General features: G+C 37.2%; 1 protein-coding gene across 12 annotated transcripts in view; it reads left to right on the forward strand.

Moving 5' to 3' along the window:
* Positions 1-412: 412 nt before the first annotated feature.
* Positions 413-26023, forward strand: part of ATF7IP (activating transcription factor 7 interacting protein) — a 75887-nt gene continuing 50276 nt past the window's right edge. For 2 of the 12 annotated variants that reach the window (XM_077783599.1, XM_077783601.1), the window contains exons 1-2: positions 767-947; positions 2189-2293. The gene's annotated coding sequence lies outside the window, so the exon portion shown is untranslated. Of the gene's footprint in view, positions 696-765; positions 948-2188; positions 2294-10122; positions 10236-17465; positions 17882-26023 lie in introns of those variants that run through there. The other 10 variants (XM_021552813.3, XM_021552825.3, XM_077783604.1 and 7 more) reach the window with 7 other exon arrangements.

Genomic DNA, 26023 nt, shown 5'->3' on the forward strand with positions numbered 1-26023 from the left:
AAAGCAAGAACTAACAGGCACCGTTTGGTTTCTTGGCCCTCTTGAACCTCAGCGCACGTTATCAAACATCTGGGCTTTGGTCAGGCACAACCCTAGCCCAGAAGTGAGACACGAGGCGTGATAAGGAATGAGCAGAGAGCACTGCAGTTCACTGATAACGCAGCCTGGCGGATTTCAGGCGGGCTTTCGAAGGTGTCAGAGAGGCTGCAGAGCCACGATTCTGGAGCTCCTGTGGCGGGAAGCTGGGAAAGGAAGAGAGGAAGGCAGGAAGCAAGGCAGGTTGGGCCGGCTGCTCCCGGCACCGCCCTTCGGTGCGCCACAGCGCCCCCTAGCGGCAGCGGCCGCAGCGCGCCCCGGCGCTTAATGCGCCTACACTTGCACGGCTGCGCGCCAGGGGGCGGGGCCACTGCTCATTTAAATATCACGGAGGCTTATTTGCATGCCACGCAGATGGCCGGCCCTGCGATTGGCCGGTTCCGGAGCAGCCCCCCACTGCCGGCCCCTGTGCCCACGGAGGGGGCGGGGCCAAACGAGAGAGGGGAGGAGACACTGGGCTAATTTGCATAGCGGCCGGCGTGTGTGACGCGGGGAGGCGGTGTTGGCGTCCGGAGCGCGTTGCGAGTTTGAATCCGCGGCGGCGGCGGCGGCGGCGGCGGCTGCTCGGGCGGGAGCTGCCGCGGGACGCGAGGGCGCAGGTACTGCGGGGCGCGCTCGGGGCGCGGGCGCCGGGCGGGCAGGGCACGGCGGCGGCCGTGCTCGCTGCTCCGCGCGGCGGCGGCGGCGACTGCAGCTGCTGCAGCAGCAACAGCGCGCATGCGCCAGGAAGCTGCACCTCTGTACACGCGCATGCATGGGAGCACGTGACCTGGCTCCAGTGCAGCGGCGGTGGCGCGCGTGCGCGTGCCCGTTGCATTCGCGGGTTGGCGGCGGCGGCGGCGCGGGCGCAGGTGGGTCTGACGGGGGCGCGCACCGGGCAGCAGCGGGCACCCGCCCGGGCGCGACCCGCCTCACGCGGCCCGGGCGAGGCGAGGCGAGGCGGCGGCGCGTGTTTGGGTGGGACGGGGGCGTCCGGCGCCTCGAGAGCGTTCCCTCGCTCCCTGCCGGGATTGGGCTGGCGCGCCCGGGGCGGCGTCTGGCGCCGCCGGGAAGGGCCGCGCCGGCGCGGCGGGCGTGGGACCTCGCAGCGCATGGGCTGTGCAAGCAACGAGGGCAAACTGTTGATGGTGTTCTTGCACTGGTAGGCACCAGGAGCCAGTTTCTCTGCTTTATCGATATGCTTGTTCATTGGGAACCAGACAGTTTCTGTATGGCAACAGAGAAGGCAAGTTGTGCTTACTCGTGTGATGCCACCAGTAAACAAGGCCCAAGCGGCTCCTCGAGGTGTCATGGCTGCCCATATCAGGCAGCATGGCAAAAGAGTTTAAGACATGAACTAAGTTAAAGAAGGTACATTCCAACCTCTCCTCTTCCTTAGCTTAAGTATTTTAAATATCGAAACTCTTCAGAGTTAAGCGGTTTTTTTCTTTAATTCTGAGGCCTGGTGTAGCCTTGCCCTTGAGTAGCTTGTTCTAGCAAAATCCATCTTTCTGGATTTTGCAGTCGTTGGCAGATATTCGGTGGAAATGCTGATAGTAGGATATTTTGTTGCTTAACAGTAATCTTGAAATCATTCTAATAACGTCGTATGACTGCAATCCTTACCATAGATAGACTTACTCGAAAAGTTGGATGGAAATGTTGATGGAAAAGTACTTGCATAAAATAAAGGAGTGAACAGCTCTGCTGTTCTAGGAAGCAGTCAGTGAGCTTAAAATGCAGGCTTCGGTCACAGAAAAACGTTACACATCTAGACATTTACTATGCTAACAAGAGGAAGTATGTTAATAGGTATGTTTGTTTAATATCCGCAACTATACAAAGAAATGCATGAATACGTTTATTAGAACTTAATTCTGCAAGATAAGACTATTTTACAAGCATGCTATTTGTATCTCTTTTGGAAGTTAAAATATATACATGTGCTTGTTACAGTTCAGAATACTTATTTTTTCAAAAACAGAAGAGTGTAGAATGTTCTTAATCTCTGCTTAAATGTGGAATTAATAAGTTAAATATGAAATCTGTACACAACGATCTGTTATCAGTGTAAAAAATAGATGGTTTTCTAATTAGGTGTTGGTTTTTGCAGTCCTGCAGGAAGGTATGAAGGAGAGTGTTGCTGCAGATATTAAGAATTTCTTGAAGGGAAAGAAACCAAACACAAAAACCACTGCTGTTTGATACGTGATCCTGGGTAGGTAATGTCTGAGTTTCAGATCTATGAAATGGGGCTAGTGGTTGTTTCAGGCCAATTATAAAATAAATTCACTAAGAACTACATGAGGATTTATGCAACTCATGAATCGTGGTAACTGCACTCACTATTTATTCTTGACATACAGCAGTTATTATTTTACATGCTCCAAAAGTACCAAGTTAAATTTCTATGTGTATATATTCCAGAGAGAATTATATTAATAATAACTTTGGATTCTTGTTACATTTCTAGGTTAGAGAACATAGTACATTATTTTGGAGTAAATGGTGTTTGTATCAGCTGCAACCTTTCTACCAGCTGTAGCAGTGCTGAGCTGATGCTTTCTGTGATAGTACGGAACAGTGTTGCATTCTGCTGTATGAAATAACTTATCAAGAGAGTGTCTTGGATGTCATGTAGACTTGAAACTGATCAAAGCAGTATTTATTTGTAAAATGATACAACAATAATTATATGCATCAATTTAAGTAGTTATTCTGGTGCTTTTTTTGTGAGACCTCTAATTTTCTACCCCATATGAAGTCTGTTTTTAAGAAGATGCTGATTCTAATAGACACGCACATCATTTTGCCACATTTCCTGTACCTCTATAAGCAGTAGCTTGTTATTATTGTACTCATTTCACAAATTTAAAAAATCAACATTAATTGTAATGTGTGAATTTCTCTATAAAAGCTCCTTTAGTAATGCTTCCCTTGGGGACATAAAACACATAAGCATATGCTTTCTTACCATCATTGCTGGAAGGTGATTTTGCTAGCCGAGAAAGAGTCTGAACAACTTAATAAAAGTTACTAGTTAATAATTAAATTTTAAATATTGCTCTTACAGAATCCAATGCAAACAGAAATGTTTTGTATGTTCAATGAATTCTAAAATACTGATTTGTCATTAGTAACTCAATTTTCTTTGTATTTGCGTGTGTTTCCTGTTACAAACTAGAAGTATTTTCACCATGAAAAGGAGCTGACTAAGCCAAATACTGTATTTTGTTTTCAAAATAAGGGAAAAAACCTTATTTCTCACCATTTAGATGTTTTATTGATGTAACTATTTATTAGGTTTATCTCAATTTAATTGTCAGAAACTATACATATGGCAAAAATGTCAAGTTTATTCATGGAATGTAAGCAGAAGTTTATTAATGGAATGTAAGCCAAAAGATCCTTTAAACCAGTATCTTGTTCTTACTTAATAGTTTACACGTTAATTTTTTTTTTACTATTTGTTCTACCTTTGGTGTTTTTTTCTGTATTATGAGTTAGTTCCATGTTTACATTATGATTTTATTTTGGGAGTTCATCACAATTTTCTTAAGGGGTAATAAATGAAGAAAATAAGTTGCAAGTTACAAAACTGTTACGATATGTGAGTGTGAGGAGTTGGGATTTTTTCCCTCTCCTTGATACATTTTTAATACCGCTCTTAAGTGCAATGAAATATAATGTTATTAATAATTTTGAGAAATATCTCTCATTGGTCTCCTTGATCTTCTCTAGTATGCAACATTACTCTGAGAGATTGACCTATTCACACAAAATTAGTGGGAGTTTGTGAACTGGTCAATATAAATGCTGCTTTGGTGATGAATATTTGTAGTCCTGGTATTTCAGTTCTGCTCACTGAACTGTGTGTACTGCATGAAAAAATTCTCCTAGTTCCACTGTACTGTAAGAAGCTGTTTATCAAGCAACAGTGACTCGTCCAAATACAGGCTGGAGAGTAATATAGGGCTGTTGTGTGTGGCAAGATTTTTTGTTTGCTGGTTTTTTGACAGCTCATTAAAAGCAGAAAGTTAAGTTGTTTTTAAAGTAAATTTTTCTTGTCAAGTCAGATAGCTGTAGAATATCTTAATCTCTGAATATGGTTTAGGTATGAATTGTGTAATACCTAATATTTAACATTTCTCTACTTGGGCCTTGGTTTAGACACTAAAGCCTACTGGATGATGTCAGAGGAAGTAACTTATAATATTTTTAATACTTGGTTAGGAGGCTCTGGAACACAGATTGTTTCAGCTTCTGAGTTCTGGTTATTTTCTCAAATGCATAATTTTACATAATATTATGGAGATCTTAGTTTTTATTTGGCTGAAAAGATTTTGTGTATTGTTGATAGCGTTTTTAGATGTCTTCATTTTTTGTTCATGTTCAGGTTTTTCTAACTTCTTTTTCCGTTTTGTATTTTTATAATAATGGCAGTCAAGAAGTTCTTGATTTTGTGTGTACAATGCTTAAGTCTTTGAAAGCATCTAACTGAAGTACAGTATCAGTCTACAGATTAGACTATAAAAGTGAGTGTCATCTGATGTAAATATAAAGCACTGATATTCATTCTCTAGAAACTTGCTCTTCAGAATGCATTATTTTTTCCTGTGGAAGTGTGATTCAGAAAGGAGAGTCTGTTTTGTTTGGAGGGCAATTTTTTAACTTAAATTGCATATTCTGGTTTTAATGAGTGTTCTAGTTCTTAACGCTGTTTTTCCTTGACTGTTTGTCTGACGATATATATAGGCCAAAACGTATTCCAAAGTTGTAAGCAGATTTTTCCGTTGCATATGACTTTTATATAGCTTTGTATTTCCTTTCATCTCATGTTGTACTAGATAGCGTTAAAAAAGCCAGAATGCTTTAACTGAAAAATAAATCATAATCATAGAATGGTTTGATTTGGAAGAGACCTTAAAGATCATCTACTCCCAATTGTCCTGAAGTGCAGGGAGATCTTCCATTAGACCTGGTTGCTCAGAGTCCCATCCAGCCTGACCTCGAAAACTTAGATGGGTGAGGCATTCCTCACAATTTAACCACCTCACTGCAGTGCCTCACCACTCTCACCTGAAAGGATTTCTTCCTAATATCTAATATAAACCTACTGGTTTTCAGCTTGAATCCATTACTTTTTGTTCTGTAACTCATAACCTTATAAAAAGTTATTTTCCAACTCTTTTATAGGTTTCTTTTATAAGCACTGGAAGGTCCCGAAAGTATCTATACAGCCTTTTCCAGACTGAACAACCCCAGTTCTCTCAGCTTTTCTTCTTGGGAGAGGGGATCAGTCTCTCTAATCATCTTGGTTGCCTACATTTGGACTCATTCCAACAAGCCCATGTCCTTTTTTATGTGAACATTTGTTGCTAGTTATTCTATTCTTAGTAGTTATTGCAAAACTTTTTTGTTTTCAGTAAATATAAAAATAAGTATCAAATATAGTTATTAGTTATTAATAATTACTAATTATTAATAATTAATATCTGTAAAGTCTGAGAAAATGAACAGCTGGAGTGAGGAGAGTTTACCAGTGTTGGCAGTGAGGGAGTTTTGAAATTATATGTTGTTTTGGGGGAATAACTTGCTATCAGTCAGTACATGAGCCAGTGTCCAGTGTTTACTTGCTTGGTGTAGTAAGGAATGAGTGATAACCCGAGTAAAAAGTAGCAAGACAATGTTTGTATGAAATGTGGATTTGCTAGTTCCATTGCTCACTCCTTATCTTGTTTAGTACTGCTGGTGTATATTTTTTTAAATTGCCTGTATATTTAACAGCAAATCTGCCTTCCCCTTTCCATTCCTCCCCCCATCTTTCAGGGGTTTTTTGAAAGTAAAGACTCCCTTGTAGGTGTAGCTGAGAGCATGGTACTAACTATACAGTACTAAATAACTGTAATTTTTAGTGGTATGTCAGTTTCCATCCCATGATAATGGAACAATTCACAACATTGTGTAAATGACTGTATCTTGTATAAATACCTTTTATGTTTCTCTGGGAAAGCTTTTGTTTGGGAAACAAAAGTGAACTATGCCTCTTGTTGTATTTTGAGCCGTGCTTGTTACAAATTATTAAAAACTGTACATAGGACTTACTAGCTCTTATTTTTTTCATGAACAAACATCAAATAATTTGAGAATTTAGGAAATTAGATGGCTGGGTCCCAAGTACTTGTTTTTAAATGTATTTTTAAAAATATTTAGTTCAGCTAATTTTTGAGGTACTTTATGGGTATCATGAATTTTTGTAATACAGGAAAAATGTTTTCCTCTTCCGGATTTGGTTTCTGAAAATGCTTTCAAGTAAAGTCCCATAGTCAATACACAAATTTTATTAATTATATGGCTATGGATATGGGAGATTAGCACAAAATGACAGTTGTTAGAAAAACCTGTGTATTATTCTGTCTCAAGCATTGTCTTTCATTTCACGGTAGTGTAAAGAAATGTTATAGTAAAAAAAACCCCAAACAATTTCCCAAACAGAAATACATCCCTCTTGTATCCCCCCACAAAAGAAAAACCCAAGCCAAACAATCCAAAAGCTGCCATGTTACTTCTAGCTTTGCCTCCAACATGGTGCAGTTTCCATAAGGTCATTTTTAAAACAAGCTGCATTAAAATTTCTTGTTTCTCCGAGAAATGTGTTTAAACACATTAACATAAATGCTGGTTGACTCCAGTCAATGCTCTGAAAATTTTGCTCCTTGGTTCTACTATCAAGCAGCTTAGAATAATGAAGAGTCCTTAAATGTTGTGCAGACTTTTTTCTTAACTTCAATATTCCTTGTCTTATGATTATGAGCTCTTTTCTTTCTCCCAGCAGTTTAGGTAGTGTTTATTTGTGAAGTCCTAAGTGAGAGCCAAGATGTTTCTTGAAGCCAGTCTACTGGCATGTGTGAAAATGGGAATAAAAAAGGATTTCAGTGGATAGTGTTTAGAGACTTCAGTTGAAATGCATAAGATAGTAGTTTTTCCTGAATTTTGTCAGTGTAAGAACTGTTTTCTCTACTTAATGTCTACTAACACTTAAAACCCTACCTAGCAAAACAAAAGATCAATAAAGGAAGTGGGTAAGTGAGAAAAGTAGGTAGAATGTGGTTTGGACACAAGGATTTGTGGGTGATACGTAGATAACTGGTTTCTAAGCATCTAATTTGAGCAAAAGAAAGCATTCATGCTTTGGCTGTTCTGTTGCCCTTGTTATGTTTAAATGCATACAACCTTGTCTGAAAGGGCAGAAATTTCTGTCTGCCCTTGATTCTTCAGGGAAGGAGCCCTGGTATGAACTGTGGCTCTATGTAATGATATTGAAGAGGTGTATGCAAAGGTGATGTTACTTACACAGGACTTACTTAGATAAACAACAGGATGCCGCCATTCTCTTGCAATTTTTGTTTGAAGTTCATGAGAAATTGGGAAAATGGAAGTCCTGTTTTAATTTATGGCTACAGTTATTGAACTTACTGAGATGATATTGGTGTGTTTTGGCATGATATCAAAAGAGGGCAGGATTCAAGGTTGTTTGGAGTTCTTATCATAACGTGTTAAGTCTAACGTCCATTCTCTAGTCTTATAAAATTGCTTTATTTTCTTGTGATTTTGACCAGAGAACCTGTATAAATGCTATGCTAAGTAGCAATGAAAAAATTGTAGTCCCATGCTAGTACAGAATCACATATTAGTGTAGGTTCAGTCTAACATTTCTTGAGCCAAAGCAATTTCAGAGGACTTACTCCATTCATAAATCTGTGTTTACCTAAATAGTAGGTTTTATTTTAAAATTAGTGTGATTAATAATTTTTAACACATTTTTAACACACTTTACTAACACATTTGTGTGCTAATGGAGGTATGTTAAACTGGACATTTAAGTTAATGCATGTGAATTCCTACTATTCAGCAAGATTTTTTTGCATCCATGTGTCTGTGTTAATGTATTAGTGTCTCTGCAAGTTGCTGAAGCTTTCTGACAAGGCAAGACATTTGAAGCAACAGGACTGTGACATGGATTCTGTTTTCTCTGGCTCAGGGAAAGCATTCTGTGAAATTTTTTTGCAAACTTGTTGTTTTGACTTTTCAAACGTATTTAAGTCATTGTCATCCATACGTCAAGCTCCAAGACTCAGCATTACATAAAACACAGTGTTGTACAAGCACAGCTTGGATTCTGGGTTAGAATGTCCCTGTGTTTTTGATGATATTCTTGAAATTTTAAGACTTGAAGTCAGAATTCACCTTTTGATGAACAAATTTTGTAGATATACTGAACACAGAATTCTATTTAAAACATTGCTACTGGGGAAATCAAAGTATATGTATATTTGTTATACAAATGGAAGATTTAAGTTTGAATTTTGAAATCTTACAAGTTATTGTAAATTTCCACAAGCTAAAGGTGTGGTATATATGGTGTTCAGAGTAAACAACATGGAGTGTATCATCAGATAATAGAAATTTTTTCTTTTTATTTTGTTGTGGACTTAAGTTTTATTTTATTAGAAGGTGTTGGTGAAGACAATCTTCATTGTAATGGGTAGCTTTAAATTATCTGCAATGAATTTGTTCTCCAATGCACACAAGTTTTTTGAGAAATAGATCTTTTGAACTTCAAGTATATTTTAATTTATTTTTCTAAATCTGTACTACACTATCAGAGACAGTCAGTGGACCTGTCTCATATGTGGCATGTGCCCTTTCTTGTACTGCTGGTCATGCTAATACAAGGACAAAAGGAAAAGCCAGATGGTGTATCTTATCATTTTTTAAGTTAGAAATACTGTAGTGCTGATGAGTGCATCAGACAACTACTGCTGGCATGATTAATCAATCCTGAAATAACTAGCTACAGCTGGCACAGTTACATAAGTCTAGACCTTTTCATGGTTGGAGGGCATGTTCTTCTGCTTTTTAGGGGGGAGTGACTTACTATGTTGCCTAATTTTGTACCACAAGAATGGTTTTTGTTAGAAGGCTAGGTATAATTCAACGCTAATTTTCTTTAGAATTGCCCCATGGATTCTTGGAGGTATTTTGTTTTAAAGTAGACAAATTTGGATTATGTAGAAGAAATACAAGGCAGATAGAGGAGCTCCATCCAGATCCAGCATTGCCTCTATGAGAGTGTGTGATTGGCTATTATTTATTATAATTAATCATCAACATTATAATTTTTATTACTATAAACAGATAGTAAAGCAAAACCTGTATAGGATTTAATTTTATGTTAAACTTCTGTCTTTGGTTAACAACCCCCTTCTCCCTGCCATAGGTTCTCAAACCAGTTCTTCAGGAACTGCTTTGTTACAAAATGCCAACAAAATTCCTTAAGTGATTCTAGATACAGGCTTCTTTGAGAAGTTTAGAGAACAAGCTGCATTGCAGTCAAAAAGAATTAGACACTTGATTTCTCCAAGCACTGAACTTCTAGAATGTTCTTGATTTTTACTAGCTTTCTTAAAAAGTGAACATCCTGTTTTCCTCCTCAAGTAAAATTTCTATTGGGCAACTAATATTACAGAATATTTCCAAGTAGATGGAGCAGTACAAAGCCAGAGATTAATTTCTTAAGTGGGTTGTTTTGGGGTTTTTATAGAAGCATTGAAGTGAGCCTGCTCTTGAAAACTGTTCCCTAATGTTTGTCAGCTCTGTGCATGATCCAGCTCTGTATCCGTGACCATTAATACGTGACATCAATTCTGAATTGCCTTGCCGTTGTGGGAGATTTGAAGTATGTAATACAAACCCTGAGTCACAGGCCTAGCAGAGCTGCCTCTTGTTCATTTTTGGTTTATTTTGATTTTCTCTTTACCAGTGGTGCTAGGAAGCTGCAGTGCTGCAGCTGTGCATTAACCACTTCCTGCCTGTCAAAGAAACCACTCCTCTGCTCACACACCCCCAACCCTTCCACCTCTTCAGTTTGTTGCAGTGTGGTAAAGACAGAGGTGCTTTGCTGTGTAAATGTTTTACCTGCTGCTGTGATATCACTGATTGGCTTGAGTGAACACTGCAGCCATCTTAGTCTTATTTTCAGTACAGCTGAGACAGAGCAGTTTCAGAATGGCTGAAAAAGTGCTCTTCAGTGTAGCAGTTCAGCTTGACTGTGTGCAAATGAGCAGAGCTGTTAGCATCATATGCTCCAGACCTTAGAGGTGAGCACCAGCTCTACTTTGCTGAGAAGCAATTTAAAACTTTGGTTAGGCATAGTTAAACTAATTCTAAGCTGTATAAAATACGTTGCAATGCTCTTGTCTTTTTTTTTTTTTTTTTTGTCAATTTTAGTGGGTTTCAGTTTTTTGTTGATTTCTTTTGTTTGTGGTTTAATTTTTGGAGTTCAGTTTTCATTTGTTTTGTTTTGTTTTCTGGTATTTGGATTTTTTTGGTTTTGCTTTTTTTATTTTCTCTTTGCTTTCACATGGAATTAATTCACAATCCTCTATCTTGTCGCAGTTACAGGATAGATTAGATGGGGCAGACAGGTCAAGTATCATATCTGTCTTGCTAATAAAATTACTTTGTTTTGGCTTACCCTTCTTAGCAGACCAGAAGAGCATTCATTCTGTGCTGTCCATTTCTCAGATGCTTTGCTCATACTTTAACTGAAAAATGAAATAAACTCTTTACAAACTTCCTTAAATTTTTGTAACCGAGCAATTAGATTTGATTGTCATGTTTTCAATGTGCAACTTTTCCAATGGTAGATAATTACAATGCCTATATAAATGCATTAGAAAAATAGTGATTATATAAATGCTAACTGTTTTGCAGTTAACTGTTTTGCAGCACTTGCTTGCTACTCAAGAATAACACTACAAATTTTATGGAATTACTGCAAGTGAGAAGATGGAAGTTTTGAGGTCTATTGTTATTTCTTTTGTATAACTTAATTGAAATCCAGATTTCTAAGTGTTAATGGTTTCACGTAGCCTCATGTATTCTTTTGTGTGGTACTGGTTGGTGACCTAGCTGTCATTCTTAAAACTCATTAGAAGATACTGTTTGTGTCCTGGGAGATGAATGTAGGAGAAAAGTAATGCTCAAGTTTTTTTCGCTGGGCAGTTGGAAAACAGAAGAGAAGAAAGAAGGCATTTTTGTTTATGACTCTCTATACAGTTTTCTTGTTCTGTGTCTTACACCTAGTTCAGGTCTTCGTGGGTTCTCTTAAGATGCGCATAAGTTAAACCAAGAGTAAGTAAACAGGAATCTTCTCAAAGTTCTCCAGAAATATCAGGAGCAGCAGATCAGCTGGGTAACTCAGCTCAGATCATAGTATTTCCTGGCTGAAGTTGAACTTAGTGCTAGGGCTGTGAAAGCTAGTCTAAATGCCAACACATTTAGTCCTTCCTTGTAATTTGGTGCTTTCAGTATAATCTATAACAAAGCACTTGATGGTTAAATTAGTATTGAATATCTGTTCTCATATATTATCTTACGCAGTTAATGGCAACACAGTGTTTATAAAGACACTGAGTATTCTATGCAGACATTGCATGTCAGATTTTCAGGAGACGTCGTTTCTCCATGTTTATTTTGTTCATTTGATAAAAAGAAAGTCAATAAAATACAGAATTTTTAAGGTGAGATGGTTTTGTGACTTCAGTGAACAGTAAATTTCTAAGTAATTGGTCACAGAATTTTTCTGCTTTAGGATAAGAGATAAGAGTAATGAAATACGTGGTTAGAGGTGGTGATGAAAAGAAAGTAGTTAGTTTTATTATTTTTATTACTAGTGGAACTTTGTTAGGTGAATTTGATTTCCAAATTTTAGTTCGTAGTGGCTTTTTTGATTGGGTAAGATAGTTAAGATCCTGAGAACATTTGGGTCCTTTAAAATGTCTGAAAATTCAAAACACAAATTCTAATTGAACACATTTATCTTGATAAAACGTTGAGTTTTGCCATACATTTACTTCATCTAATGAATGTTGATGAATAATGTGGTGCAACAACAATCTTTCTGGTTTTCTGCAAGATACCCTGAGTTATCCTTACCCCAATCTTATAAATAATTACTGATGTTTGTGTGGGTTTTAATCAGTTATTGTTCATTAGTTCCAGATGTTAGTAACTTAAAAATGTTCACAGGAAGCACAAACATTTCATTCTTTGAGATCACCAAACTCCTACTTTATAATCTCTGCAGGGGATGAAATTTTATGTCAAAACATACTTTACCATACACATCCTGTGGTGGTTTGTTGGTTTTTTGGGGGTTGGGTTTTTGATTGGTTGATGGGTTTTTTTTAAAGAAAAGCGCAGGCATATAAATATTGCCCAGTTCTATTTGTTTTGTTAATTTAAGATTTCTCCATTAAACTTCGCTTTAATGGAAGCATGAAAAGTAGAGTATTTTGGACAATCGTTACGAGGAGTGTTTTTTCATACATTCGAGTAAAATACTGTATTTTCAGACCATGTCTTCTATATAGTTCTTTTAGTGACTTTGTGCCCATGGTTTTGGTTTGGTTTTTTTTTTGGTTTTTTTTTTTTTGTGAGCTGAGTAAGCTTACTCCCATTTTATAGAAAAGTTATGGAGTGATTGCCAGAGCTCAGAGAAAAGCTCTTGTCTCTGTGATTCCTGTTTGGTTTTGGTTTCTCTTGCTTTTTAACAGGCCATTTTGAACACAGATCCATTTTTGGAAGTGCTGGGCAAAATGACCGACTGACCCAGCAGGGAGCTGTAGTGTTTTGTTCCATGAACTGCTTGGGTAGTGTGGTTTGGTTTGGGGTTTTGTTGGTTTTCTTTTTTCTTTCCTAAAGTAGGTGTTGGAACGCTAAAAGTATGGTGGGTTTTGCATATCGAGTACATTCCCATTTTCAGAAATCCAAGTACATTGTAATGCTTTTTTTATGGTTGTACTAGTAGCTGAAAGCATAATCTCTTCTCTCTTCACTCCCATGGTAGTAATAGTTTGGGTCTTACTAATGAAAAAGAAAATGAAAACCATGAATTTATGTGCAAAGGAACACAGTACTTGAGTGCATGCTAGAACACCCCCTTCCCCCCACCACTTTTATTAAATACATAAATTAGATGTTCATGCTTTGAATTAGAAATAGATTCATGTAACAAAGTAATGACTTCAACTGAATTGATTGCAATACAGTTTTAAATGCAAGATGCGTTGTCAGATTGCGGTCAGTATTCTTGCGTCTTTGTCTAGAAAAATTAGCTTTGTACTGCTGATAGGTAAACTTGAAGGACAGACTATCAGGAGTTAGATACATTTCTACTAGGGTACTTGAGTTTTCCAATCAATTTCCAAAAGAAAACCAGTAGTTTACTCTGAAAAAGTCTATAGATTCCTTTTTTCCCCCCCTTGCAAATACTGTAATTAAAAAGAAGAACTTTCTTGTAATGACTTTTTCATTTATGCACCAACTTATTTGGATTGTTTATCATGACTAAGTCATAGTTGCTTGGAATCATTCTAACATGGTTGATTATTTTTTATGTTCTTAAAGTTCTGAATTGTCTCAATTTGCATAGCTGCATCTTCTATTTTGATAGAAACTTTGGGAGCAAACAATTTCAGGCAGGATTTGAAATGGACTGGAACAGACTGTTGAATGAATGCAATACTGTTTAATATATGGAAACCACTTTAAAACAACTGACTTATTTGGTTGTTTAGGTGGAAGTAAATGGTTACCATGCTCTTAGAACTGTTTGGAATTCTAAATACTTAATCACGTTATGACTCTTATTAAACAGTTGAATTGTTCCTTTATTTTTTAGCTGTCAAATTTAGTAGATTTTTAAAGCATGTACTGTCTTTGAAGGAGTTATGAGTAAACCAAATTTTTTTACTGTCTTCCATCATCTTGATTTTCAGGTTGAGGTCAGTCAGCTGCTTAGTAAATAACAAAATTATGCATGTAAATCTAGGTGAGCAAAATGTCCGAGTTTTGAAGTTGATGAGAATACTCATAATGAGGATTTTCCATTTCTAGAAGAAAGGGGGTGCAACGTATTAGATTGTTACAGCCTTGAACTTACACAGTTTAGACATTTTCTCGCCCCTTTTCTACAACAGAAAAGCAGATAGAATTGTTTTCAGTCCTCCCTCCCCCCTTTCCTGCCCTTCCTGTTTTTTCTGCTGATACAGGCTCCTGATGTAAAATATCTTCAAATAAACCACAACAGCTAAGATAATGATTTGATACACTGTTTTCCACTTCAGAAATGTACATAATTTTCTGTGTCTTTCAAACACGAATGTGAGAAAATTTTGGCAATTACTAAAGTTTTAGCTGACTCTTCAATGAATAGTAATTTGATCTGTTTTGATTTGGAGAAAGAAAGTAGTGCAAAGAATGTTTTAGACTTGTGTCAGAAGGCGCAGGGCCTTTCATTTTCCTTTGCTCTGTGGTGGGTGTTTTTGTTTGTTTAAGGTTTGTTGTTGTTTTGCTTTGATTTGGTTTTTTTAGGTCAAGCTACTAGTGATAGATTTCATCATGGTTGGATTTATGGGGTTTTTTTCCTTTTATTTTAGACAAACTTGTCAGTTAAATGCTTCAATGTTTAAAATTGTCTGGATTGGGGAAATAATTTTGTGTGACTTTTTTTCTCTACCTATTTTGAGAGAACTGAACCAATATTTTAAGATGTTGTCTTTGATTAGTACCTATTGAACCCATACAGTTAATAGTAGTTATTTTGAACACAGCTGTTATTACTACTTTCGGCTGCAACATCTGCTCTTTAAGGTCACTTCTCGTGGGGGAGTAGGAAGTAGGAAGTTGTTCGCATGTTGGAGGAAGAAAACTGGCTCTGAGAATAATAGAATAGCTTTTAGGCGTTTCCACCGACATGGGCGAAATGTGGAAAAGGCACGCAGACATTTTAGCTTTTTTCTGTAGTTGCAGTCACCAGAGAATTATAATTAAGTACATTATGGTTTGTTGTCTCAGAGTCTCTTCTTAAAAACAAACTACAAAACAAATCATGCTCTCCTCCCCACCCCCCCCCCCCTTTCGGGGGGGGGGGGGAATTCCCAAGATGGAAAGGAAAAAAAATCCCGCCCAAATCCAGTACTTTGGAGGCTGCTGAAGGGTCCCTGTGCTTTATTTGGGGTCGGTTGCCAGCCCTTTCCGTGGCAGAGGCTGCTGCTGGTCAGGGGCTCAGCCCTACCCAAAGCAGCCCCTCTGCCCCGTGTTACCGCGTTGGTGCGTTTTAAACTCCCAAATCTATGGCTCCTCCTCTCTGTGAAAACGTTTGGTGTTTGAAACTGAGCTTTGTCATAGCCCGTGGCGTGAGAGGGAGGAAGGTACAGCCAGGGGGTGCGGGTGACTCTGCCCGAACGTTCTGGAAGCGGGGTGGTGCTTCCCGCAGACTGCAGTGGCAGCGCTCATCCGCAGGGACTGCCGGCAAGTTCAGGCATGGATTTACCATAGCGGACTGGAGCCTGGAACAGAAAATGCTCCAAGGCTCTTATTTTTGCATTATGTGCTTTAATGTGTTAAGAACCATACTATTATTCAGGAATTCGTGCATAACACAATAGAGCTGGGGGGAGGGTAGAAACATGACTGTATTTGGGAAATTTCAGCGGTTTAAATTTTTTTTCTTTTTAAAGCAGCACTGATGTCCTTTCTTTTTAAGCTCAGAAGGTGTTAATCCAATAATTCATTCTGCAAATGACAACAGAATCACTAAAAGATGTATTATATATACACTAACACACATAAGTCAGTCTAATAGTACAGCAAATCAAAATATATACGTAACACAAAAGGGATGTTACTGATTGTCACTTTAACGTGACAGGCATTCTGGAATAATAATTAGCTTTCCGTTACAAATCACTGGGGTTTGGATGCAAAAGGTGAGGATAAATTATAACAAGTTTAGGAGTACTTTGCATTGCTAAATATTTTCAGGTACAACAATAGTATCTTTTTGACATTACAAATGAGCATATTGCGTTATGCTCAAATAACCTAGAACCAGCCATAATGAACAAATTATGCTTGCAGCAGAAAATGGGACATACAATTTGACTGTATACAGCCTTGATACTGTTGGCGTTCTAAAGAGGAACAATGCAGGGAACTAGAGGAGGCCAGTGGTGTAAAGCGGGCTCTTTTAGTCCTGAGATGTTCTACTATGTTCAGATTAATAAGCATCCATGTCTCCATTGCCTTGCTTTTTCACTAAATGGTGCCAGGCTGCAATTACAGCTGCCCATTGCTAAATATGTAGCTAGCCAAACTTGATTTTATTTAAGGTTTCACAGATTTGTGTTTATAGCTAGTATAACAAATAGTACCTATTTGCATTGATTCTTTTGTGCCCTGAGTTCTTCTTGCAAGGCAGCAGGTAAGGGGGGCAAGAGGTATGAGTGAATGAATCATCCTTTACACACACACACTCTTAAAGCTTGGCTTTTTTTCTTTCCCCCAGAAAAATACAGTGACTTTTAGAATAAACGTTTGTCAAATATAACTTCCTAAATTTATTTGATTGGACTTTGACTGGAAGGAGGAAGGTAAGAATTTTTAAAATTAGGTACTAAAAGTGAAAGTGAGGCTGAAACTTAAGCTTCTGCCACTACCTGTCACTGTACCTTAGAGATACTTGAAAAGATAATTCTGGTTGAGAGATTTTTTTTTTTTTAATTCCTACACTTCATTAATTAAGAAAAGTTAAATGTGAAATTGAGACAATAAATTAAATGGCCAGATGTGTTACTTGTCAGTATTAGGTTAAAAATTAATTTGTCTTACTTGGAACTAACTTTTATTTCTTATTGGAAATCTGCAAAATACTGGAAATACTAGATTAAGAATACCTGATTGCTAAGCATAGTGTAATTTTTCTGGTGTTATTTCTATTACTAGATCATAACTGTGAACAGTGTGTGTAGCATCCTACTTGAAACAGGCTTGCAAGGTGAAATTTATTTTGCAGACACTACAGTCAATTTTCATTTATATGAACAATGAGAGCAGCACTTCTGACACGGATCTGGATTATTAGTAAGCAAATGCCTAGAAAGGTATATTCTAGAACTCGTGGGGAGGGGCAAGGCTTTGCTCAGCAATATCCTGCTGCAATTTAGTCTTGAAATCAGGCCCCTTTATGTAAATTTTTACTGGCGCCAGCTAGCTGTAATTGCAGTCTGGCTTTGTGTCGGCAGCAGCTAACATGTGTCATGGACTTCTCCTTCACACGGGCTGCAGGAGCTTTCTGGTTTTCAGACAGAAAAAAGCAGCACTGATGAATGTGAAAATACGTACAAAGGAATCTAGGTCTAATTATATTGCTAGTAAGTGAAAATACTGAGGAAATTTCAGTTGTCTTGTTTTTTTTTTTCAGTGTGCTGTCTTGTGCTGTGCTGTAATAAAATCTTTGCTTGTTGGTACTACTGTGTGGTATGTGGGAGGTACTTCACTGCACATAGTTGCTGCAGCAGTAATAGTTGGCAGCACAGAAGGCAGTACAAAGAGTACAACTGGAGGCACTTGCAGTTGCAACAACAGCTTCCTTAGAGGCTGTGGCATGCTCAGTTAGCTACAGGGGCACTCTGACGCGTCCAGCTACTATGTGGAGAAGTAGGAATTCCAGCAGGCTTTAAGGTACAGATACAGGCTACTAGCTGAAAGGTGTAACAGCATAGCTCAGGCTGGCTGAAAACCAGTACTCATGCTGCTGTGTAAACAAAACAAGATCTTAGTATCAAGATGGCCGACCTGGAAGTCTACTTGTAGCTTATAATACTTATGCAAATGAGCTGCATGTCAGTGGCTTACTCAGAGGAGGAAGCTCATTTTGCACGTGCCATCTTCTCACCAGGTAAGAGAATCAACTAATTTTCTGCATTCATGTTTTAGAGGACTTTGAAGTTAATTTTTCATTTATGTCCCACTCCCCCACTTTGGCACAATGCCAGGAATTAAATTTGAATGTAAGTGGCATTTTCTGGGAAACCCAAAAGTAATTTGTTCTGGCTGTAATTATATTGGGGTTGCTGTTTTTTAGGGGCAATGTTACCTAGAGATTATTGGACACTATTTACTTTAGTAAAACTAAGTTTAAAAATATTCAAAATTTGATTATGTAATTTTCTTTGGTAGTGTTACTGCTTTTGTTTGATTCAAACCTTTACTGTTCTGTTAATGGGTTATTTTTGTCTATATTGATACTGGTTGATGCACATGGAGGCTTAGCAATAGTGAGAGCTTACCCTGGAGAGGGTGCAGAGTTGACAAAGTTGAATCCACCAATTGTGTTTCAATTTCATGGTGTTATGAAGGATCTTTGTTATACTGGTTGTAGTTTGAATTTTCTTTTTGTTGAGATTACAAAGCTGTTAAAGCAATTAGATACTGCACTGTTGTCCATGTATCTTTTAGTATATATATTTTCTTAAATGCCTATGTGTAGAATTAGATCAGAATATGGTGTTTTTATGATCTCCACCCCTGAGAAGACAATAATCTTCCTTACAGCAGGAAATCTTAACAGAATTGAAGTATTGCTAATTACGTAATATGCTCTATTGTGGTTATGAATGTAGCGCATGAAATGGCCGCTTGGGGAAGATTTGTGCTAGTTCTGCACAAATACATTTGTGTCGTTGCTATTTTACAAGTTGAAGTAATGACACCATGGATGACTGGAAGGGAGAGATGGAGAAAATTATTTGAAAGTATGGTCACTGACCTAGAGAAGAGAGATAATGTGAGATGCATGAACAACCCAAAAACATGGCCGCTTAAAGGCAGACATCAGCTCAAGATAGGGATGTGGAACTGGAAGTAGATAGGCCTGTTTTCATTGAAGGAAAAATAAGATTAATTGAAGAGAATGAAACTAAAGATATAGAAGGACAAAGTAGAAAAATCAATTATTAGAGCTTAAAATGGCAGTGATATATATTGAAAGTATTGGAGGCATTCTGAAATGGCCTGGGAATTAAGGCCTATAGAGTAAATATGCTCAGGAGAACCATAACTGGTTGATATTGAAGAAAGGAGAATTTAACGGTAATAGAGGAAAGTAAACTTCTGCAGTCAAATGGCAGAGAAAAATGCTGCATGCCTACAATATGGGCCAAATGAGTTTCAGTTTGTAGTTAGCTCATACTTTTTGAAACCTTCTAACTTTTTAGTGCTAACTTAAGGTTTGATATGGACAGAATTTTGCTTGTCATTTGAAGTCTGTGTATATGCATGTCCAGACTACAAAAAGTACAAAAATGGGCATGTGTGTGAGAGGGTACAAATGCAGATGTATGGTAGACTTCCCCACATAAATTACACTAGAAACCTTTAATGCCTGTACGGTTTTCCATAAATGTCAGATTCCATTGGAACCAGCCTTGCTTTCATTGATATATGAAGGAAGCAGTTTGGGGCCCCTCCCTCCTGTCAGTGAAGTGTGAGTGTTAGGATGGCAGAGGAGAAATGGCATTGAGTGGGGCATGAAAAATGTAGAAAACTGATTAAAATAAAATGCTCCTGAGAGGAAAACCTTGACTGGTAAAGTGAACAATAACAAAAGTGATATTTCTTAAGAACTGAGAATTCTAGCAGTAATGTAAGTGATAATAATAACAGAATCATAGTGAAAGAAAATAAGGTATATCACAGTAAATATTTTGGCATTATTTTAGATTATATTATAAGGTCATGTAGATAACCTTAGTTTTTTAGGCCTTGAAGTTACAAGGAAGACACTAAACATTCCATGGTAGATATTTCTTAGCAAAGGTTATAAGGACGTCTTTGTAATCTGCATCCAGGAGTTTTAAAAGAATTGGCTGAGAATTCTGAGATTTCCCTCCCAGTAAATCACTATGAAGTTGGAATTACAGAAGACCCTGAAGAGTTTTTAAAAAGGTCTGGAGAAAAATAATGGAGGATTAATAATGTGTCAATAAATGTGAAAGAATATTGTTTCAATTAATGCAGAGATGATTCAATTGCTGGAACACTATTATAAAATGGATATTAATTTGTTTTAGAATGAAATTCCTTGGTGTAAATACCTAGTGTCTGTAATGCGTTTACTCCTTGATACTCGTTAAATAACAACTTCCCCATCCCAAATCCTCTATCAATAAAACATTAATTTGATTTTTAAAGCTTTTGAAGGGGAGAGGGTAGTAATCATGTTCCAAGTAAAGTTTATTATTGTTATTCTAAAGTAGTTACTTTTTGTTAACTTACAGAGGATGGAACTTACAGAGTCATCAGGATCATTTGCTTAGTGAGACCCAAACACCATTTATTAGATTTATTAAAATAAATGTGTTACCTTTGCACACCAGAATCTGATTTATACATCTATAAGCTATCCAACATAAACACTCTGTCCTAGAAGTAAGTGGAGATCACACAGACAAAATAGATAGCTAGAGTCCAAAACAGACAGGTAATACAGAGGGACTGAAATTCTGTAGCATACAGAGAAAGAGTAAAGAATCTGTACTCTTTATAAAAAATTTATGTTCCTGGATGATACTAAATGCTGATGATGTGACTTACGCCTCAATACAGGTTGCAGTCCTGTTGCTTGTATTGGTTATTTACAATGAAAAATTAGGAAGGATCCTGGCAAAAAGCACAAGAATGATTATGACCTGGTCATATTCCCCTCAGGCTATATAAATAAAATAGTTTTATAGTTGCAAATGCAAGCCTGGGCAAGGTCGTCATGCATATAAGTTCATCAGGAGAGTCTGTAGGTAGTCTGAAAAATTACCAGGAAACAGTTCAGCTATGCTATGTGCCAGCACATGAAGAAAGGATTTATAATGATTCCTAACTCATCCAAAGAGAAATTTAGCCTTTGATTTTTTGGATGAGGTGAAACTGCAGCCTACCCTTTTCAGGAAGCAAGCAAGCATGTTGGCTTGCTGGCTCACCAGGCAAGAGACAGACTGTGGACAAGTGTTACTTTTGATGTTAAAGGTTTCTGGGCAGAACCTTTCTGGAGGATGACTTACAGCAATTTAAAAAAAATTTAATTGGTCAAAATTAAAGATGCTATCCTTTGTGTCTTCTATACATTTTATCAATAGAAGCATTTTTAAGTATACTTCTTACTGTCTACTTCTTGCATCTAACTCTGGGTTGCATTTGGGAAACTTCTAGGCAAGAAAAATGAAGTTTCTTGAAAATGGTTACCCTGAGTGACTGTGCAGATGCATTTTTCTCCCTATGATTGTTTATGAAATTTGGGAAGGCAAGCAGTCTAAAATAGCTGTACAAATTCTTCGTGTAATTCTGTGTTTCTGAAATGGTATTACTGGATTGTTGCTTCATCAGCTGCTTTTCCCCCTCACAAAACAGTAAAATAAAGGATGTCTTTTTTGTAGAACTAACTGCTTTGAGGTCTTCACTGAAGAAGTCTTTTGCAGACCAAATCATGAATGCATTGGACAGTATCACTACAGTCTGGCCACTGTTTTTTTGGGACCAGACTCAAAAACTTTTGATGCACTGTTCTGGCAAAATAATTCCCTAATAATGTAGCAGTAGAGGTAAACTTGCAGCTTTTTTTTTTTTTTTTTGTATTCTATTATACTGTGAATCCTAGTTTAATATTCTGTGCAGACTATCAATGCTTCATGAATTTGTAATATTGGGTTTTCTTATTTTTGAAAATTTGTATTAGCAAGCAAATCTATGACCTCATTTCTGGAAGAAGTGTGTTCTGCCTTTGATCACTTCCGTCCTTTTCACTTAGGAATGCAACACTTGGAGGTGTTGCACTTGGCGTTGGAGGTGGCTCTAGATCTGTTTTTTCTGGTGCTCTAAACAGATCATATAGCTAGGTGCATTTCATTAGTTCCTTAAGTTAGTGTGTATGATGTCACTAGTCAACATGAACAAAATGTTGCTGGCTGACTTCAGTCCACGTATTTGCTGCCAGCAACCATGCAGAGGTGTTGAGTAACTGCAAACTGGGGCTTATGATGGCTTTGAAAAGAATTCATCAGGGAAAAAAATTAAAGCCTGTCATCTAGGTATGAAGTTTAAACCCAGGAAAGCCTTCCAGAATTACTTGTGCATCCTGCATAATGGCAAGCCTCATTGAGGTCATTAATAAACAGACATAAGAAATACTTTGGGAAGTGTAAGCTGATCTCATTTGAGGCCTGTAGCTTAATTTAAAAGACAAAGGTCTTTATTGGATGGAACATCTCTTCAATCCTCCTTTTTATTTTGATTTTGCATCCTCTTAGAAACCTAGCATGAGAATTTGCTGACTGCTATGGTCAAAGAACACGTTGCATATCTTTTTTCTGCTTTCTTCTTCAAGGATCTTAGACTAAGAAACCAAGGAAACACAATGATTAATTCTTCCATCGTTACGGAAAAGGAATGTCTTCAGACTACAGATTTTAATTTCAGTTTCTTATGTTTAGAAATCCATATTCCTTTGTAATATTAACAACAAGCTGTAATTCACAGAAAATACTTCACATTCCTTCTACTGGGATTTTGATGGCTATTGACATTTGGTCATCCCACAGCACAAAAAATAAATAGTACTTAGCAGCTAAAGTGATAAAGCACTTGCTAATTGACTCCCTTTTATTAAGACTCATACTGCAAGATGAGAAAGTCCAACAGCTGGGTTGCTTTTAGGTAATTAGTTTTTTACTCTACATCTTTGGGACTTCCGTATAACATTAGGTTTGTCATGTCCTATTTCAAATGGGCAATTAAGCACTTGCTTTTTTCCCTGATCATTTTAAGGTAATGATTTGAAGAACTGTTGCCTGAAGTGCATGCATGAATCCACTTATTTAGTATTTCATAAAAACATAGCTATTTACAGTTCTCAAGAGTATCAAAGTATCACAAGAGTCTACACCTAATTATTAGCATTTCATCCTCTCTTCTTTATTCCTCAATTGTTACTTCATCCAAAGGGAGATGTCACAGTATTTAGTTAATGTAACAGAACCCTTTTAGAAGACATTGAAGAGTACTTCTTAATGCTTAAGTGCTACTTAATAAGGACAGGAGAGAATGGAACTCTGTGTATGGATATGTAGTAAACTATTTTAAATGTGTATGGATATTGACTAAACTGGTATTGCATAGCAGTGGTGGTGCTTTTTCTTTTAGAGTTCTGAAAACCTTGTTGCCTCTTTTGAGTATTATTACTGTGTGCAAAGTGTGCAGAGTAGCTGTCCAGGACAGAGGATTCCGTCTTGTTGCATAGGAAACCCCCCTGGATGAGATGAGTGTCAGTGTGGGCAGTCTCTTGGGTAGCAGTGACCTCAGAGCAATCTTATCTACAGAAATATGTTGACTGCATGGATTTTTGCAGTCTTTTTTTTTTTTTTCCTGCCACTGTGAAATCTTGCTGCTTGATGTCTGTGTATTGGCAGAATTGCTGAAGGTCATTTATATTGGTCCTTTTTTTGTAAGATAGAAGGAGAACGTATTATGGGCTCATGTGGCACATTCTTTAACTGAGGGGGTTCAATCTCATGTATCAGAGTAGTATTTTACTCCAGTGTAGAATAAATCTAGATAATATGCTAATTGTTCTGTTGTATGGATTTTTTTATATTCTGGTTAGTATGAAATTCTCTACTTCCTGTCCTTGCTTAACTTAGTTGGAGAAACCACAAATCAGAAAAGGCAAGATGATTGCTTAATGTCTGTGGGGTTTCTTAGCACTATAGTGATTTTCCTTGTCACATGCAAATATTCTAAGATATTTTATCTACACATAGATACTTAGAAAAGCATAGGAAAAAGGAAGCTTCCCCCACACCCCCCTTTTCCCCTCTAAAAAAAAAACTATTTTATTGCCTTTCATAAAACAGTTCTAAAAGAAGTGGAATGAGATTAGGTTATTTAAGAAATAAGTAGGGTTCCAGTGAATATGCCAAATTGGCAAATATCAAAATTGAGATGAAACTAAGATGTTGCTTAGCAACCATGGCAGTCTCTGGTAGCCACAGATGAATACAGTGAATGTTTACAGCAGCACAGCTGCTGTAAAGTGAGTCTGTCTGAAGCAGGATTTCTGAAGAAATTACTTTTCTTTATGAAATTTCATACCGATTTGTTCTTCATTTTGGTGAACCTTTTAACTGCCTTTGTGAGGGATGGGAAACAAAAACCTGGCAATAAAACTTATTTTGCAAATTTATGTTTTTCTAGAGATAAACAAGACTATCTACCAAGCATTTTGGTCTTACGTTTTATATTATAGTAGCAATAAACTCCAGTATTCCTGTTCCTTGAATTGTCTTCGCTATTGATGCAGGATTATACTGGATTAGTCATGCATGGGCTGCAGTTGCAGAATGGGGAGAAAAAAGTATTTCATCATACCTGAATAACATAAATTGCTTTCAATATTTTTCCTCATTGTACCATATCTTGAAATCTGACTTCTTAGTTGTTGTGAGCTGTTTCAAACATTCTTCTGAAATGAAATTTTGCAGGTGGAAGATGGGTTGCAATGGTTAAAACCTATGTATGAAAACAGTTTAAATTTGTGGGAATTTTAGGAGTGCTCATTTTAATCAAGTTTTGTAGGTATGAGAAGCTTATACAAAAAATGTGTTGTATTGCATTGCACTTCAAGTTTATCCTAATATTTAATTTGAATTCTTTGAATTAAAAAACCCACCCAAAAAAGCATTATGTTTTTGACAGGCATTTAAAGACTTTGTTCATTTCTTGTTGTCCCCTAGTCTGGACCTCCAGAAAGAACCTTTCTCTTCTAGAATGGGATTCTTGGGCCTTGCAGTGTACCTTGCCCTAGAAAAGAAGACGTTCACAGCAGTTTTTATTTGACATCCTGTTGTCTATGTTGTTATTGTGGATATTCATAAATAAAAATTGAAAAGAACTTTGTACCTGTCAAACTTGATACTCTTTGCAGTGTCTTTAAATATATTTCTCTGTATTTTTAGCAGCAGTATTTACGCAATGAATAGTTTATATCACAATGTCAGAAGACTAACCAGTCAAAAAAATGAATTAGAGAAAAATATGCAAAATGAGCCACTCATTCTATTGTTTGACCAAAGAAGGGGAAGTGAGGTGCTTGGCATTCATATCTCAAGGTGTGAGAAAAGTAAATATCTTATATTAATTAGAAACTAAGTTTCAGAAACAATCTTAATTCAGGTGTAAGAATTTTTCTGCATATCTGAACAGAGATAACAAACAAGATGAACTTGTTTTTCTGGGAGAAGATTTGCCTTAAGGATAAGTTCACTTATGCTTATTTGAGCCTGATAATCTACTGTTTCCATATATTTTTAGCTTCCATATACAAGAATTACATTTAAAACACTATGCAAATAAAACTAGATCCTCAAGTTCACAACCTAATTACCATTTTAGACTTCTCTTATAGTAAGCTATCTGATCATGTTTTCCTCAACCATATGTATCTATAGCAATACAAAATGCATGAAGTATATAAAATGTCTATGTATATAATATATTCAAAAAAGAGGGGTTTTATTGTTGTTTTTAATGACAGCTTATAAGTAGACGATTGCTTGTCTTGAAAGGTATCTCTCAACTGTGCAATTACTGCTCTCTTCTGTAGATGTAACAGTCCATAAAACTGGTGGAGTAGTCACATGACCACCTTTAAAAGTCCCATTTTAGAGGGGTTTTAATATCTGACAGCTAATACTTATCTTCTAGTAATGAAATCAGTTGTACAGCATAGCTCATAGAATGTCTTAGATTGGAAACAACCTTAAAAGATCATGTGGTCTGGTCTTTCTTGGAAAAGAGAGCCTAGATGAGATTATCTGGCATCTTGTCCCATTGCATCTTAAATGTCTAGTGATGGGGATTTTGCCATATCCTTGAGGAGGTTTTTCAGTGAATCATTCATGTTCTCCTTGTTAAAAAAAAAAAAAAAAAGGAAAAAAGTGTCTTACATTGACACACAAGTTCTGTGTTTTCCTGATTCTTTACCTACCAACTTATT

Source organism: Lonchura striata, chromosome 5, assembly GCF_046129695.1.
Source record: "Lonchura striata isolate bLonStr1 chromosome 5, bLonStr1.mat, whole genome shotgun sequence".
Classification (NCBI taxonomy): Eukaryota; Metazoa; Chordata; class Aves; order Passeriformes; family Estrildidae; genus Lonchura; species Lonchura striata.